The sequence below is a fragment of the Garra rufa genome, chromosome 20 (genome assembly GCF_049309525.1).
Source record: "Garra rufa chromosome 20, GarRuf1.0, whole genome shotgun sequence".
Lineage (NCBI taxonomy): Eukaryota > Metazoa > Chordata > Actinopteri > Cypriniformes > Cyprinidae > Garra > Garra rufa.
This window is the reverse complement of record NC_133380.1, coordinates 24,379,971-24,395,319: the sequence shown is the minus strand read 5'-3', so window position 1 is coordinate 24,395,319 and position 15,349 is coordinate 24,379,971. Positions and strand designations below refer to the sequence as shown.

Below are 15,349 nucleotides of genomic sequence, written 5' to 3'. Positions count from 1 at the left end.
TGTCCAAATGAAGTTCTTAGCTATGCATATTACTAATCAAAAATTAAGTTTTGATATATTTATGGTAGGAAATTTACAAAATATCTTCATGGAACATAACCTTGATTTCCTAATGATTTTTGGCATAAAAGAAAAATCTGTCATTTTGACACATACAATGTATTGCTGGCTATTGCTACAAATATACCCGTGCTACTTATGACTGGTTTTGTGGACCAAGGTCACATTTAAGTGTAATGACCTACTTTTGATTTATTCATCTAAAACCTGGCAAATTCTATGACATTCTGAGTTATACAGTAAATTCCATTTAATGACTGGTTTAAGCCATTCCTTTCGCGTTTTCTGCACTGCGGAAACCATAGGGCCCTACAAAAGGCATGAGATTTCCTCCATTATTTTGAACAAAATAAAGGTAAAACGTTCTGTGATTGAAATATACAGCTGTCTGTGAGATACAAATTTACCTGACTTCCGCAGACAAAAAAAAAAAAAAAAAAGTCTAGCGCTCTAGAGTGATTTGAGTTTTTATAAATACATTTAGCTACTGTTTTCAAAGGTACACTCAGTGATTGCTTTTCACTATCTTCTATACTCTAATCCACGCTGCTCGTGAGAATTGACAAACGCATCAATAACTCTAAACCTGAACCAGAGAGATTAATTAACCACCTTGATCCAATTTCTTTCTGACAGAATGCATTAGAAAATCCTCAATGCAAAGAACCCATGAGGTGAATGCATTCAGAAGGAAAAGAGAACATCAACCACTGACCCTCCACCATCCAAACTCGGCAACAAAACAAGATGCATTGAGTCCTGTGAATTCGATTTGTCTCGGGCTCATGGGAGTGTGTCAATGCACAGGAAGACACTTCCAGGATCTCCTCCCCCAACTCTGGTTACGACGCAGCGCTCCTTTCAGGGTATTGCACTGTTCTATTAGCTTGTGCTAGGTTTGCCATCCAATTTAATAGGAATGCCACTTTTGATTTGCAGCTTGCTGGCAGAGTTTCAGACTTGAACTTTATAGCATATTCATTCCCTGGATGCCATCCTTGAAGTTTAAAAGCAAATGTGAGTTTTCAAATAGAATTTCCGAAGTCGCTTTGCAGCATCAGCAAAATATTTAATCTCGTAGAGCACAGCAATCAAGACGAGTTCGAAATTATATATGGGAAAAAAAAAACTCTAGCGTTTGTAAGTCTCCCTGAGTTAATGGAAGTAGCACCTCAGACCGCATCTGAGCAGACTCCAGGCACTTCTGTATTACTTGAATGCATGCATGAACACATGCCAGACACACTAAAAATAGAAATGTGTGTCGACCGCCGAACTTCCACAATCTACATTTGATAAAGCTGTATGGGTCTGCTTTACTTAAGCTTTAAGGCAAAACTGTGCTCAGAAGAGTCTGTGACGGCTGTTAGAAAGAAAAGCTACGCATTTATATCAAATTACTTGTCTGCGAAAGCTCAGTCAGAAACGTAATATCTAGAATATATCTAACATATGGACCTTTTTCGCATTTCTCAGAAGCAGAAGCCGTCATAGTTGGGTAAACTTCTATAGTGGTGAATGGAAACTACAACTAACAATGTTTGCAATTACATTTGCTGCAATAGCAAGTGAATAAATCCACAATAGCATTCCTATTACTTTCCATATAATATAAAAAGATGAATTACAGTGGTCAGAAGAGAGAAAGATGTCAAATTTGCCATAACTCCCTCAGCCGCCGTGATAAAAAATACTCAAACAGCAGAGTTTAAAGGATTAGCTCATTTCAAGAATAAAGATTTCTTGATAATTTACTCATCCCCATGTCATCCAAGATGTTCATATCTTTCTTTCTTCAGTCGAAAAGAAATTAAGGTTTTTGAGGAGAACATTCCAGGATTTTTCTCCATATAGTGGACTTCAGTGGTCCAAATTTGCAGCTTCAAAGGGCTCTACATGACCCCAGCAGAGGAATATGGGTGTAATGTAGCAAAACGATCTGTCGTGTTCTAAAAAACATACAAATATACTAGGGCCGGGACTCGATTAAAAAATTTAATCTAATTAATTAGAGGCTTTGTAATTAATTAATCGAAATTAATCGCATTTTAATCGCATATAAATATTTGACCTGAGAACAGTGAGAATTAAGATTTTTACATGGATTTTTAGTATACCATTGAATAATGACTGAATACATAAGCTTAAGCAACAAAATATTGTTTATTTTTGTTCAACCAAGTCCAACAGACCAATGCAATATTGCCATTAAGTGTAGCAAGAGGCACGTTCTTTAACAAGTCTTTCATGCCGAGAACTCTGCTCTTGTGTTTGCTTAATTATGCATTTAAACGTTAATGACCAAACCTATCATTATAAATGTTGCTGCACATGGAATATAACGCGGATAACATTTAAAAAATATTTTTTATCAGGTTACACACTGATTATTTATCACGTAAACCCCTTTCTCTACCTGTCCGTTGGTCGCGTATATCCTCCATGTTTGTAGTTTTTTAACACTTTTTATGCGTGTTTGTAGTTCTAATCGAATCCTCGTTCACGGCGCAGTGTGTTGCGGGCAATATTAGCTGTTAAGAGTGTGCATTGATCGTTAAGAAGTAGACCATCCGGGAATCTTTGGAATAATTTTTTAAACATACTACGATTTGGGACATACAATACTATTTAGGACGGACGCAGCTTGTCTAAACGCTAGTTGGTGCTCCAGTATAATCGGTCCGCGGAATCTCATCCAGTAAGAAACGTTCCGCAGTGCAAAACTAAGTGCAATTAAAATGCGTTAAAAAATTAACGCGTTATTTTTGTGTAATTAATTAATCTAAATTAACGCGTTAAAGTCCCGGCCCTAAAATATACTTTAACCACAAATTCTCATCTCACAGTAGCTTGACCTCATGCATTACGTAGTGATGCTGGAAAGATCACGTAGACGGAAATACTGACCCAATGTTCACAAAGCGAACGTGCAGAGAAAGTCAAACGCCCTTTACAAAAAAAAAAAAAAAAAAAAAACTATGATGACAGTAGGGCTGGACGATATGGCAAAAATTTATATCACGATATATTTCTTAATTTCGGTCGATAATTCCGATATCGATATGGACAATATTAAAAAGCCTCCGAGGACACACACAATGGATGTCTGTACCTACAAATGTCTGCAAACTGAATTTGCAAAGTCTATAATACATCCAGGCTCCTCCTATTAAAATTATATAAAAACATTTTTAATAAAAACAATACAAAAAAATAAGGTTCACTTTTTATTTTTATTTAGCCTTTACAAACAAGAAATGTGAAACAAACTATCAAATGAATAAAACTCTCAGACTCAGCTTATTAACAATAATATATTTCCTTTTAAACTAGACCAGGCTGATTATTCATATAAATTTAAACAACAAACAAACTGCTTCAGCTGTTTTCAGATAAAGAAACAAAAAGAATAAAATAAATAAAGAGTGAGCAACAACAAAAACACATTGCTCTGGCCGGAACAGAAAAGGGGGAAAGAAATCATAATAAAAACTATGCCACTAGGCCAATTATTAATCCTCTTCCAGAAAGGAGGTCAGGGCTCGCAAAATTTCTAAATCTCTGGTAGCCCTTCGGGCAGGTACTCTTCAGATTTTGGTAGCCCGAAAATTATTTTAACTAGCCCAAATAATAATAATAATTAAAAAAAAAACTTAAATTTAGAAAATTAGATAGGAGTCTAAATGTCAATCAAAAATATTTTCAATACACAAATACCAACAAATATCAAGGAATGAATTTTATTTCACTATTTACAGTGTATGCGGAATTTTTAAATATCAATTTGAGGCAATTTATGACCCTTTTTAAGAGCTGCACAAGTAAAATGAACAGTATGAGTGGGGTTGGACGATGTACAGTATTAAGCCATAAAATTACATGATTTACAGTTCAGATACAGGTTTTTCATCAAAAAAACTTATAAAATGGCATTTCAGCCTTTATACCATTAAAAGGAATAAATCAAGTATTAAATGTATTATATTTACTTAAAACATAAATATAACTGTCTTAATTGTTTAGATTTTTAGAAAGCACATTAACTTCTTTCACATTTACAACTCTGTGTTTGCTGCATAAAAAACATTGGTTGAGATTATCAATAATCTGACCAGCTGAAAATGTGGACGTGCATATTCATTCTCTGTCACTAGGTGGCACTTTGGGAGCGCTGAAATATTACGGTTTCCCTAGTAACGGCTGTATACAAAGCAGCATTAAGGCAGTTTTATCAGGCATGAAATGAAAATGCCAACGATACGTTTCTGAGGACAGTCGGCTCCCTTCAGATACATTCATATAAAGACATCAGTGCCGCGTTTTGACTTTGAAACGTGCAGCGTGCATATTTATTCATTTACACCATTGCCTCTTAAAGTTTAATCCAGCCCTATCGCGATTGTTTATTTAACAAAGTCAAAGCCTTTTTGAAAATCTATTTGAAGCGGCCAGCGCTGATATTATGGCGATTATTTGCATGAACCGTGTATAACTTACCAATGGCAGAGTTTAACCGAACTTAAAAAGCCGAACCACTTCCACACCACTGAATTAGTCTTTCCTCTCTTAACAACTATTTTGTCTGCCTTCTTTCTTGTGGAAGCTTGTTCATCCACATCTGTATTGCAGTCAGGGGTACTCATTTTGTAGCTAAAAACTTCCCGCAACGGAGCTTAACCAACTACTGCTGCTGAGCGCTAGCAGCGTGTCTTTGATGTACGTCATCACGCAATTCTGTTTTGCTCTTTCTGACGGCTGAGCAAATATATATCGTAATATTGGAAATGGGGTTAAAAATCGTATCACCGTTATTGAAACAAATTCAATCGCGATATATATTGATATCGAATTATTGTCCAGCCCTAGATGGAATCACCCTACCCTACCTTTCTGAATCGAAGCACACGGATGAACTAACCCCGCACGTGACTTTTCCAACTTTTACTACATAAGTCATAGACACGCAATGCAGAGCTAATGCAAGACGAGCATGTGTGGTTAAAAAGTAAATACTTTTTTTTACCGTTTCGCTAGATAAGACCTTTATTTCTCAGCTGGGATCGTGTAGAGCCCTTTGAAGCAGAAGTGAAGCTGCAACATGGACCTTCAACCCATTGATTCCCATTGAAGTCCACTAGAAAAGGAGAAAAATCCTGGAATGTTTTCCTCAAAAACCTTAATTTTTTTGCGACTGAAGAAAAAAGACATGAAAGACATCTTGGATGGAAATGAGTAAACTATCGAAGAAGAATTTTTTATTCTGGAAGTGAACTAATCTTTTAAGCAAACAGAAATTTTACGTTAAGATCATAAACAACAAAATATAGTGTTGTATACAAAGTATAAATGTACATACATTTTTTAGATAAAACTTTTTAGGGTGTTAGCAACTGTGGAAACACATCTTCACAGTCTTCACAAAGGGTGCATTAGTAAATGTAAAGCCACAAAGTAAACACAAACTAGACTGAGCAAAAAGACAGCTAAACATAATCTCTACATTTTGCAGCATTTTGACCATATTCTATATTAGCGACTCATCAATGTATCTTCAACATCCTTGTAAGTCTATAAGAATAAGGCCTGTTCACACCAACACATTCAGCATGAAAATTTAGTGCCATTTCCACGTGATTTGCCTGTTATGACCAGTGCATAAAAACAGCAGACAAACTAAATGAAAATACAAAGTCTATTACAGTGGTGCTTATGGAAGAACATCAATACCCTGTTTACTCCAGTACACAGAGCAGCGCTCCACAACTTTTCATTTCTTAAAGTCAGACGCATTAAAGGAGAACTCCGGTGTGATATTGACCTAAAGTGTATTGAATCATGATACCGAGTGTGAACGTACCTTGCATATTTCATCTCGGTTTGTGTCCAGCTGTCCGAAATCTGGGGTCAGTTAGCCGATGCTCACAACAGCTTGTCAATGAAAGTCAACCGGGCATCGAAGGAGCCATGTAAATAAATCACTGTTTTACGCCATTTACGAGGCACAAAGTAGCTCCACACTTCATCAGTAGACTTCCTAGGGCCTTGACATTTAAAACGAGACATTGAGAACTCAGAAAAAGCACCGGTAGTTTATTTACAAGAAGATTTATACAGACATCTTCCACCAGGAACAGAGCAGTCGCCGCCATCTTAAATGTAGTCACGATAAGTCGAGTGTCGAGCACGAAGGAAACTACAACCTGATACGTTGATAACCTGATAACTTCATTGGTGCTCCACACTCGATTTATCGTGACTACATTTAAGATGGCGGCGACTGCTCTGTTCCTGGTGGAAGCTGTCTGTATAAATCTTCTTGTAAATAAACTACCGGTGCTTTTTCTGAGTTCTCAATGTCTCGTTTTAAATGTCAGGGCCCTAGGAAGTCTACCGATGAAGTGTGGAGCTACTTTGTGCCTCGTAAATGATGTAAAACAGTGATTTATTTACATGACTCCTTCGATGCCCGATTGACTTTCATTGACAAGCTGTTGTGAGCATCGGCTAACTGACCCCAGATTTCGGACAGCTGGACACAAACCGAGATGAAATATGCAAGGTACGTTCACACTCGGTATCATGATTCAATACACTTTAGGTCAATATCACACCGGAGTTCTCCTTTAACAACCCTCTACAACACGAGTAAATTGCTCACGTTTGCGACTAAGTTTCTATGCTAGGAGACCAAATAATGTCTTTCGTTAGCCATTGGCTAATAAATGCTTAGATTTCACTCACATGTCTGTCTTACTTGAGTTGAAAAGAAAATAAGGTTTTTGAGGAAAAGATTGGGGGATCAGAGGGTTGAAGGTCCAAATTGCTCTACACAATCCCAGCCAAGGAATAAGGGTCTTATCTAGCCACAGATGCTCATCTTGCGCTAGCTCGGAGAACTTTACGCATTACATAACTATGCTGGAAAAGTCATGTGCGGTTAGTTCTTCGTCTGTGTACTTTGGTTCAAAAAGGTAGGGCAGAACGAAGAACTCTCAAAAAAAGTTCGCCAACATTAAAATTGTCCAACATTGTTGTTTGACCTTTTTTTTGTAGACAGCGTTTGACTTTCTTTGCACGTTCGTTTTGTAAACACTGGGTCGGTACTTCCGCCTACTTCACGCGTGACCTTTCCAATAGGGTTGTGCCGATAGACGATAGTATTGTGTATCGACGATAGTCAAAGATATCGCCTGTTGCTGATGCCTTTGACGATAGTAAGACAATAATTATTATTATTATTATGCGTCAAAAATGCACCTAACTTTAGCAATGCAGCGTGGAGAGTCGGTTCTAGGATGCCTCAGAAACTTGCCGCGGTATAAACGTGCAGTGAAAATGGGTAAGAGATTTATTGTACATAGATTAAGTGTAGACAGTCATTAGGATAACAGAGGTAGTGAAATGTGGTTTAGGCTGAATTAAATACGATATATGAGAATCCGTCTGTATATAGTAAACATAAACATTCACCTCAGTAACATCTGTATGCGTTAACTAGAATTACGATGCAATAAAATGGCGCTAAACATATGCACGTGAATTACACGCATATCGCTTCTCCACAATCAATATGAACTGAACTACAACATGAACTGATGACAAAGATCAGACATATAGCGGTAACATTATTGCAATATGACAGGTATAGAAAGATACATTCATTTGCATTCAAGCACGCACATTTACCACTCCCTGAAGATAGCAGAGAATGTAACCGAAAGTAAACTTTAACCTCTCCGACAGAACTACTGTCAGCGCTCTGTACATGCACAACTTAGTCTCACGCACTACCCTTACAAAACGAATAAGGAATTTATTACATATTGACATATTTACATATCATTAAATAAATTAGCACGATAGTATTGTGTATCGGCGATCTCACAGGCTGACGATAGGACGATGTGAAAATTGTGCATATCGCCCAACACTACTTTCCAACGTGATTATGTACTGCGTGAAGTCGAGCTAGTGAAATACGAGCTCGGTTAAAAAGCATATACATTTTTTTTTTTTTCCAGAAAATAGATCGCTTCATTAGATAAGACCATTATTCCTCAGCTGGGATCGGATAGAGCCCATAGGGGTGAGTAAAATGAAATTTTAATTATGAAGTGAATGTTTAAATTATAGTCATTGTAATGACCAAGTCTATTCCTCACAGCCTTGTTTTCATCCATGTTGAATTCAATCAACTGCCACAAAAAGCCTATTGTAAATAAAAAGTGACAAAGCAGCCACAGACCCAGAAAGAACATCACAATCACCACTTTTAATGTTGTGTTTAAAGGACAAGGTCACTGCTTTTCAACCAGCTTTGTACTGTTACAATGTCAGTTGTAAATAAACATGTACTTTAGCCTGAAAGCACACATTGTGTATATTTATGTATATATATAGCCATATATATAGCCATTCTGCACAAACAGTCGAATTTCAATAAAAGCACATCTTGCCACTTTTTAATAGGCCCTTTAAGTGACAGCTGAGTCATTATCACCACAACTAAAAAGCAGATTCAAATGTAAAATACAGTAAAAATCTAGATTTAAAAAAATCAAGGCATGTTTTCCACAGTTTAATCACCAAATCAATTCATCATTTTAAGAATCAGCAATACATGCCTACTTTTTCACAAAACCTCTTCGACACTTCTACTTACAATTATTTTTAGTAACAACTGCCAGAACTGAAATTGCCAAACCAAATTTAATTCAGTTCGAAACTGATTCACTAAAACAGACATTCTGAACTGACTCATGGAAACAAACTGAACTTGCCAACTCTAACGTCATTTGTTCTTTAAATTTAGAGCTATTCAAACAAAAGATGTGAGGTAAGGAGGGATTGCAAATTAGTCTAATGACACTTAATGACCTAATAAAAAACACATTCAAATCATTGTATTTACTATTCCTTAATTTTACATTACCAGTGAATTCATTGCAAATATTCCATGCCTAAAGCCTCAAAGTATTAGACTCTATGCCATTGAAAACTGTTTTAAAAGAACAAGCTGCATATCTTACAGAAAGCTGTTGAATATTCACATATTCCCAACAATGTCACATAAGGTGAACTGTACTGTAAGTTTTCTGATAAAACTCTTTTAATTCTCAAACAGCATGTGCTCTTTATACTAGGAAGAGGACTTGGGCCTGCTGCAAATTTACATGTTGAACTTGACCTTCAGGTCACACACAACAAAAGTATGCAACCGCGTGGGTGGGGGAAGGGTTGCTACAGAGGTTTCATTAGTCTGTCAGAGAGCAGGAAGAGACAAATGAACAGCTAAAGCACGGGTCACAAATACGCCCATCCCCCAACCACCACCACACTCGAGCCCAAGTTTCAGCTCTCGCTCATTTATATAACCCTTAATCTGGGAAATTAAACCAACATTATGTGATATATGACTACCTCACTGACCTGTCTGAAGAATGGTAAACACACGGTAAAATATTTGCATGTTACATAAGTTATCTGCCCTGAAATGCTATACTGGGTCATGCTTAATAAGCATGCTAAAAAGGTACCACGCCACCCGAATGATGAGTAACAAGGTGGCCGATCGTTCTACTGATGAAATAATCTGAGAAACAGAGAGACGTTATGAGAAAACTAGTGACCCGTGTTACTCCCTGGCAAAGAAAAGAGGAAGTCGCTTTCTGAAATTTTACTTCCACTTACGGTCATATCTGTGTTTCACAAAACCTGAGTCAACATAGACAAAAGCTAAACAGCCAGAGGTCAGACAACATAATGAGACAAGATTCATTACTGCGGATCACATTCTAGTTCAGTAAAACCACATCTGAAAGCCCGTGGCTGATTTACTACTTCATATTTGTGCTAGTTAATAAATGAGTTATCATTTTGGAGTTCCTAAACAGTTTACAAACTGATATTTGTGACTTATTTTTAAAGCTAAGCTGCGTAATTCCAGTGCCACTAGCGTCAACAAATGCATAATGACTGAGTCCGAACAGGTTTCCCAATTTTGACTGGTCATACGCACTGATAGTCACACCCAAAACCCAATGCTTTTGCTATTTCTATCTCTTGTAAAGCATCTTATAAAGTATTCTATAAATATAAAGACTTTTCACAGCCATGTGTCATTAATAGGGGTGGCACGGTACATGAAAAACAACCGAACCGTTCGGTTCGCTTGTCTCGGTTCGGTGCGTGTGCGCGTCGCACGGTTCAACGCATGCGCAATGTAGCCTCGTGAGTGTCCTTTTTGCTCGAAATAAGAGGTGTGTATAGACATAGAGACAGTAAAAGTGGAGTGCTGCAGGTTACGTCACGTGTAGAAATGGCAAGTGGGAGAGATAAGGAAGGCTGCCGTTGGAGGATGCGCCAGCTATGATACGCTGTTCATCCAACTTGGCTGTGCTTTCAATTTTATTAAAGGAAAGGATGAAGCTGATTGGTTGGTTCATGTCACATGGCCTGCGGTGAACTTGCGGAATTTTGAAAAGTTGAGATGTTTTTATCTCGATGCGGCGCCTGGAAAAAACGAGCGTGTCGCACCGCGTCGCTTCCATTACGAGCGCGCATATCGCGCGTCAACATTTGAAATAACAAACTTGAGTGCGCAAAAGAGGCTTCATGTGAACGGCCCCTTAGCCAGGTCAGTTGTGTGGGAACATTTTGGATTTCATATTACCTATGATGAAGACGGGAATAAAAGAATGGATCGAACTGAGACTGTGTGCAAGCATTGTGGAAAATGCATATAATATGCTAACGGCAACACTTCTAATTTGTCAGTTCATCTGAGAAGACATCACACCAGTGTGTTGGTAGACATGCAAGTTAATTCTTCAGTTCAATCTTTATGTGCTAAAAAGGCACATAAATTCCTGTGGAGATACACATTGTCCTGTTTTTGCCAAATAAATGAAAAGCATGTCATCAATGTCCTCTCTATTGCTGTATCAAATCTCCCCTAGCTTTCCTCAGAGATGGTCTCAATAATGTGCTTAAAGTCAAGTCCAATTCAGTTTGTGCATGATTACATGATAAAACTTTTTTTTTAATAATGTATCCTAAATTGTGGATAATCAAGCTACATTTCATATGCCAAAACAAACTTCTGGAGTGTTAAAGATTAAAATAAAACAAGAACCGTACAGAACCGAAAACCGTGACCTAAAACCGTGATACGAACCGAACCGTGGGTTTTGTGAACCGTGCCACCCCTAGTCATTAATTAAATTTAGACTTCACACAGTATTCCTCCTCAACCTGAATTTTGTCCCCCACGCTGCGCCGTGCTATTTTTTATGCTTTCACAACACTGCAAAACTATGTATAACAGCACATTTGAACTCGCTGTAACTGATATCTAAATTTAGTCAGCTAGCAGATTCTGGGAATCATTCACTGAGGGAAGAAAGCTGACCATGGTAAAGTCAATCACACCAGGGACCGTCCTGCACGTCTATAGCGGGATGCCCTTCTATCTTCCCCTCCCCCCCAAACACACACACACACAGATTCACAACATGAGCCATGATAACCCAGATAGACGAGGTGCTGAAAAAGGCTTCATCAGATTAGGTGTCAAATTCCACATAAGCCGCACTTAATTTAAAGGCGATGCCTTTTTTTGTATGCTAAAGTACTTCCTTATACAAGCTTCACAATCATACTGCAAGGACACCATTTGATGGCTGAAGCTTCTGTTAGTCCTAATTATGAGTCAAGCGATTAATCGCATTCAAAATACAAGTTTGTGTTTACATAATATATGTGTGAGTACATGGATGTATTTTTTTAAATATTTGTCTATCTATGCACATGCATGCAAGTGTGTGCATGTATATATACAGATAATAAATATACACAGTACTCAGACATATATAAGTTTTATTTTAGATGCGAATAATCGTGATTAATCGTTTGACAGCAATAATGAGAAATTGGGGTGATATTCAGAAACCTGTTTGGAAATCTTTTTAGACATTTGTGTTTTGTTTTATTTTGTCTTTTTAGGCATAAATGCATACTAGGTATTATTCATGCGTTTAAACATAACTATTTAAAGAGATAGTTTACTCAAAAATGAAAACTGTGTTAATTACTCATCCTCATGTCGTTCCAAACCCATTCGTCTTCGAAACACAAATTAAGATATTTTTGATCCAGCATAGACAGCAACTCAACTGACACGTTCAAGACCCAGAATGGGAGTAAGAAAATCATTAAATGGCATCAGCTATAAGAATAGTTGTGTGTGCAAAGAAAAAAAAAAAAAAAACTTTATTTAACAATTTCGTTGTGTTACGAAGATGAACAAACGTCTTACGGGTTTGAAACGATGTTCCTTTTATTTTTGGTTGAACTAACCCTTCCGAACAAATTTTTGACTAATCGTCGTAAGAAGGCCCTGAATTAAATACGTTTCAGGTTGGCGCACAAAAAAATGGAGCAGAATGCAAGGGTCCCAGAATGCGTTTTTTTGTACTATTTTTATCAACCTTATACTATTTCTAACATTGTGAGATATGATACAAGAGCAAAAGATGCCCATCTGAATGTGTGGATGTAACAACAGTGCTTTGTTAAAATGATTTTTAGTTGTGATTTTAAAACTTCTGTTAATCTACATTTAGCAAAGTGGAGAGAAATGTAAAACTGAAAACAAAACAGCCTTTTTCTACCAAAATGGTTTTTATTAAAATTCCCCTTGTCGGTTTCTACCAACCACAAATTACAGGTACAAGTATGAAAAACTATCCACGACCAAAAGATAACTCTACTGTAAATACCAGGTCAAATTTCTTGAATGCATGCAACACCTGAATGAAATACTATTTTGTTACTATATATCCATTTTGTTTACCATTCCAAAAATTGTTTGCATTCTATAGTATCCACTTTAATTTCAAAGCAAATACAGACAGCCATTCCGGTGTCTACCAGATTGGGGGATGGGAGCTCGAGTCAATTTGTTATTTTAGCTGTACAAAATCAGTCCATTATGTTACTAGACATTACAAATAGGTATTTATCAAATTATTTAAACTTATCATAAACATAAGTGTGCTAGTTTGTAGCAAAAAAACGTTTTTCCGTTAGTGTCATCAAGCGATTAATCGCAATTATTCGGATCCAAAATAAAGGTTTTTGTTTACATACATGTTTACGTGTGTGTGTACTGTGTATATTTTTTATGCATATATAAATACACACATACAGTATATATTTTTAATATTTATTCATGTATATAGGGCTGTCAAACAATTAATCGGGATTAACTGCATCCAAAAAAAAGTTTGTTTTCATACTATGTGTGTGTGTGTACTGTGTATATTTATTATAAATACACACACATATACACATTATATACAAGTATGAATATGTATACATACATTTTTTTACAAATATATGCATCTGTAAGTGTGTGTTTGACACACACATATAGTAAGTAATCAAAGTTTTATTTTGGATGCGATTAATTGCAATTAATAATTTGACAGCCCTAATATAATTTGAATCATATATACATATATTAAATTTATAAACATAACATTTTTCTTAAATATATACATGTATGTGTGTGTACTTAAATATACATAGTACACGCATATATAGTAAATAATCATACCTTTATTTTGGATGCGATTAATCATTTGACAACCCTAATATAATTTGAATCATATATACATATGTTTAATATATAAACATAAAATCTTTCTTAAATATATACGTGTATGTGTGTGTATTTATATATACATAATAAATATACACAGTACACACACTGTATATGTTTTATGTAAACAAAAACTTTTATTTTGGATGCGATTAATCGCGATTAATCATTTGATAGCACTCTTTACCGCTCAATGCTCTTAGTTATTCTCTTCTAGTTATTTACCTACAGCAGATAATAAATCAACAGTCTCGCATATTCACAGAAAATAGCTTCGGTGTTGAAAAACAAGGTGGGTATTCTGATACAGTGTGTGCAATACAGTGTTACTTCAAACACAGCATGTGATTGACGGACCTGATAGCAGGCCACCAACCATATAATTCACCAATCGTTCAAGAAACAGACCTGAGAGTTATTTTAACTTCACTTGAACTCAACTCCATGTTAACTAACCAAACCGGCAACACTACGGCGTGTCCCAGAACAAACACACGTAGAAAGCAGAGATAAACAATGGCAAAATCAGTTTGTTTACTAGCTGTCCTCCATATTTGGCGCAATTGAGTACAGTGTTATACTGTATCGAATTGCATAACTAGACAAGAGATACAGTTAGCAACAGTGTTCCTCAACGACCTTGCAGAAAATAACACAGGCCTTGTTTAAGAAAGCACAGACCATGGCAGGCATTTTCAAGCTCACACCACCATCTGCCCATCTCATCTCAACCTTGAGGCTCAAGAGAAACAAGGTCAACGACACCGCGCCGCAACAGAGCACAGACGCAAACGTCACGTTTCGACACGTCGGCTGGCCCTCTGCGATTCTGCTCGATGGAGGAAAGAGGGGGAGAGGGAAAAAAAGAGGGAAAAAAGCGCAATAGATCAGATCTGTCTGTCCCATCCCCCACATCTTGCTTCAATCCACTCTCAGGCACAAGTTACATAACCGTGCCACTCTTCCACTTAGAGAGACGCAGATTTCAAACAAAGACTGAGAGACTCAAAATCATCTACTCGTAGAATCTAAAACAGACTGTATTTATAATTAAAAACACTTTTTGACGTTTTCACGGCAGGGCCTAATTTTGAAGGGGGGTTGTGTGAAAACAAGCTAGGTTAACCTAACCCCAATAGTAAATGACTTTAAGGCTTGGTGATCTAAATAGGTTACATGTGAGCCATTACAATGGGAGTTTCCCAACACACATGGCCTTCAGATTACACACACACACATACACACGCACGCACATTACAGTGCTCCCCACCCCCACAGCAGACTAAACACTATGATCCTAATATCACACATTCACACATTCATCAAATATAGACTAGCATTGTACACTTAAAATACAACTGTAAGACTCGAAAATACAAAATAAGCCACAAGTTGTAGTTTATCTCGGTCAAATGTAATCACATGCATTGCATTCTTTGACAACGACAGTGTATATAATTAGTATGCATACTAAGAAATATCACTTTACATGTAAATAATTATAAATTCATGATCCTGTCATTCAACACACACTCTTGTTTGTCCAAACACTGAATGTGAGTTTAGCTCCCCTCCCCCACTCTCATAGAGTTAGTGCATTGCCCACAACACTGTCATGTGCTTTGC

General features: G+C 36.9%; 1 protein-coding gene across 1 annotated transcript in view; it reads right to left on the bottom strand.

The window, feature by feature from the left end:
• The window catches only part of tbl1xr1a (TBL1X/Y related 1a), an 89,200-nt gene that overhangs the window by 73,015 nt on the left and 836 nt on the right, over positions 1-15,349 (bottom strand). The gene's annotated exons all lie outside the window — the stretch shown is intronic.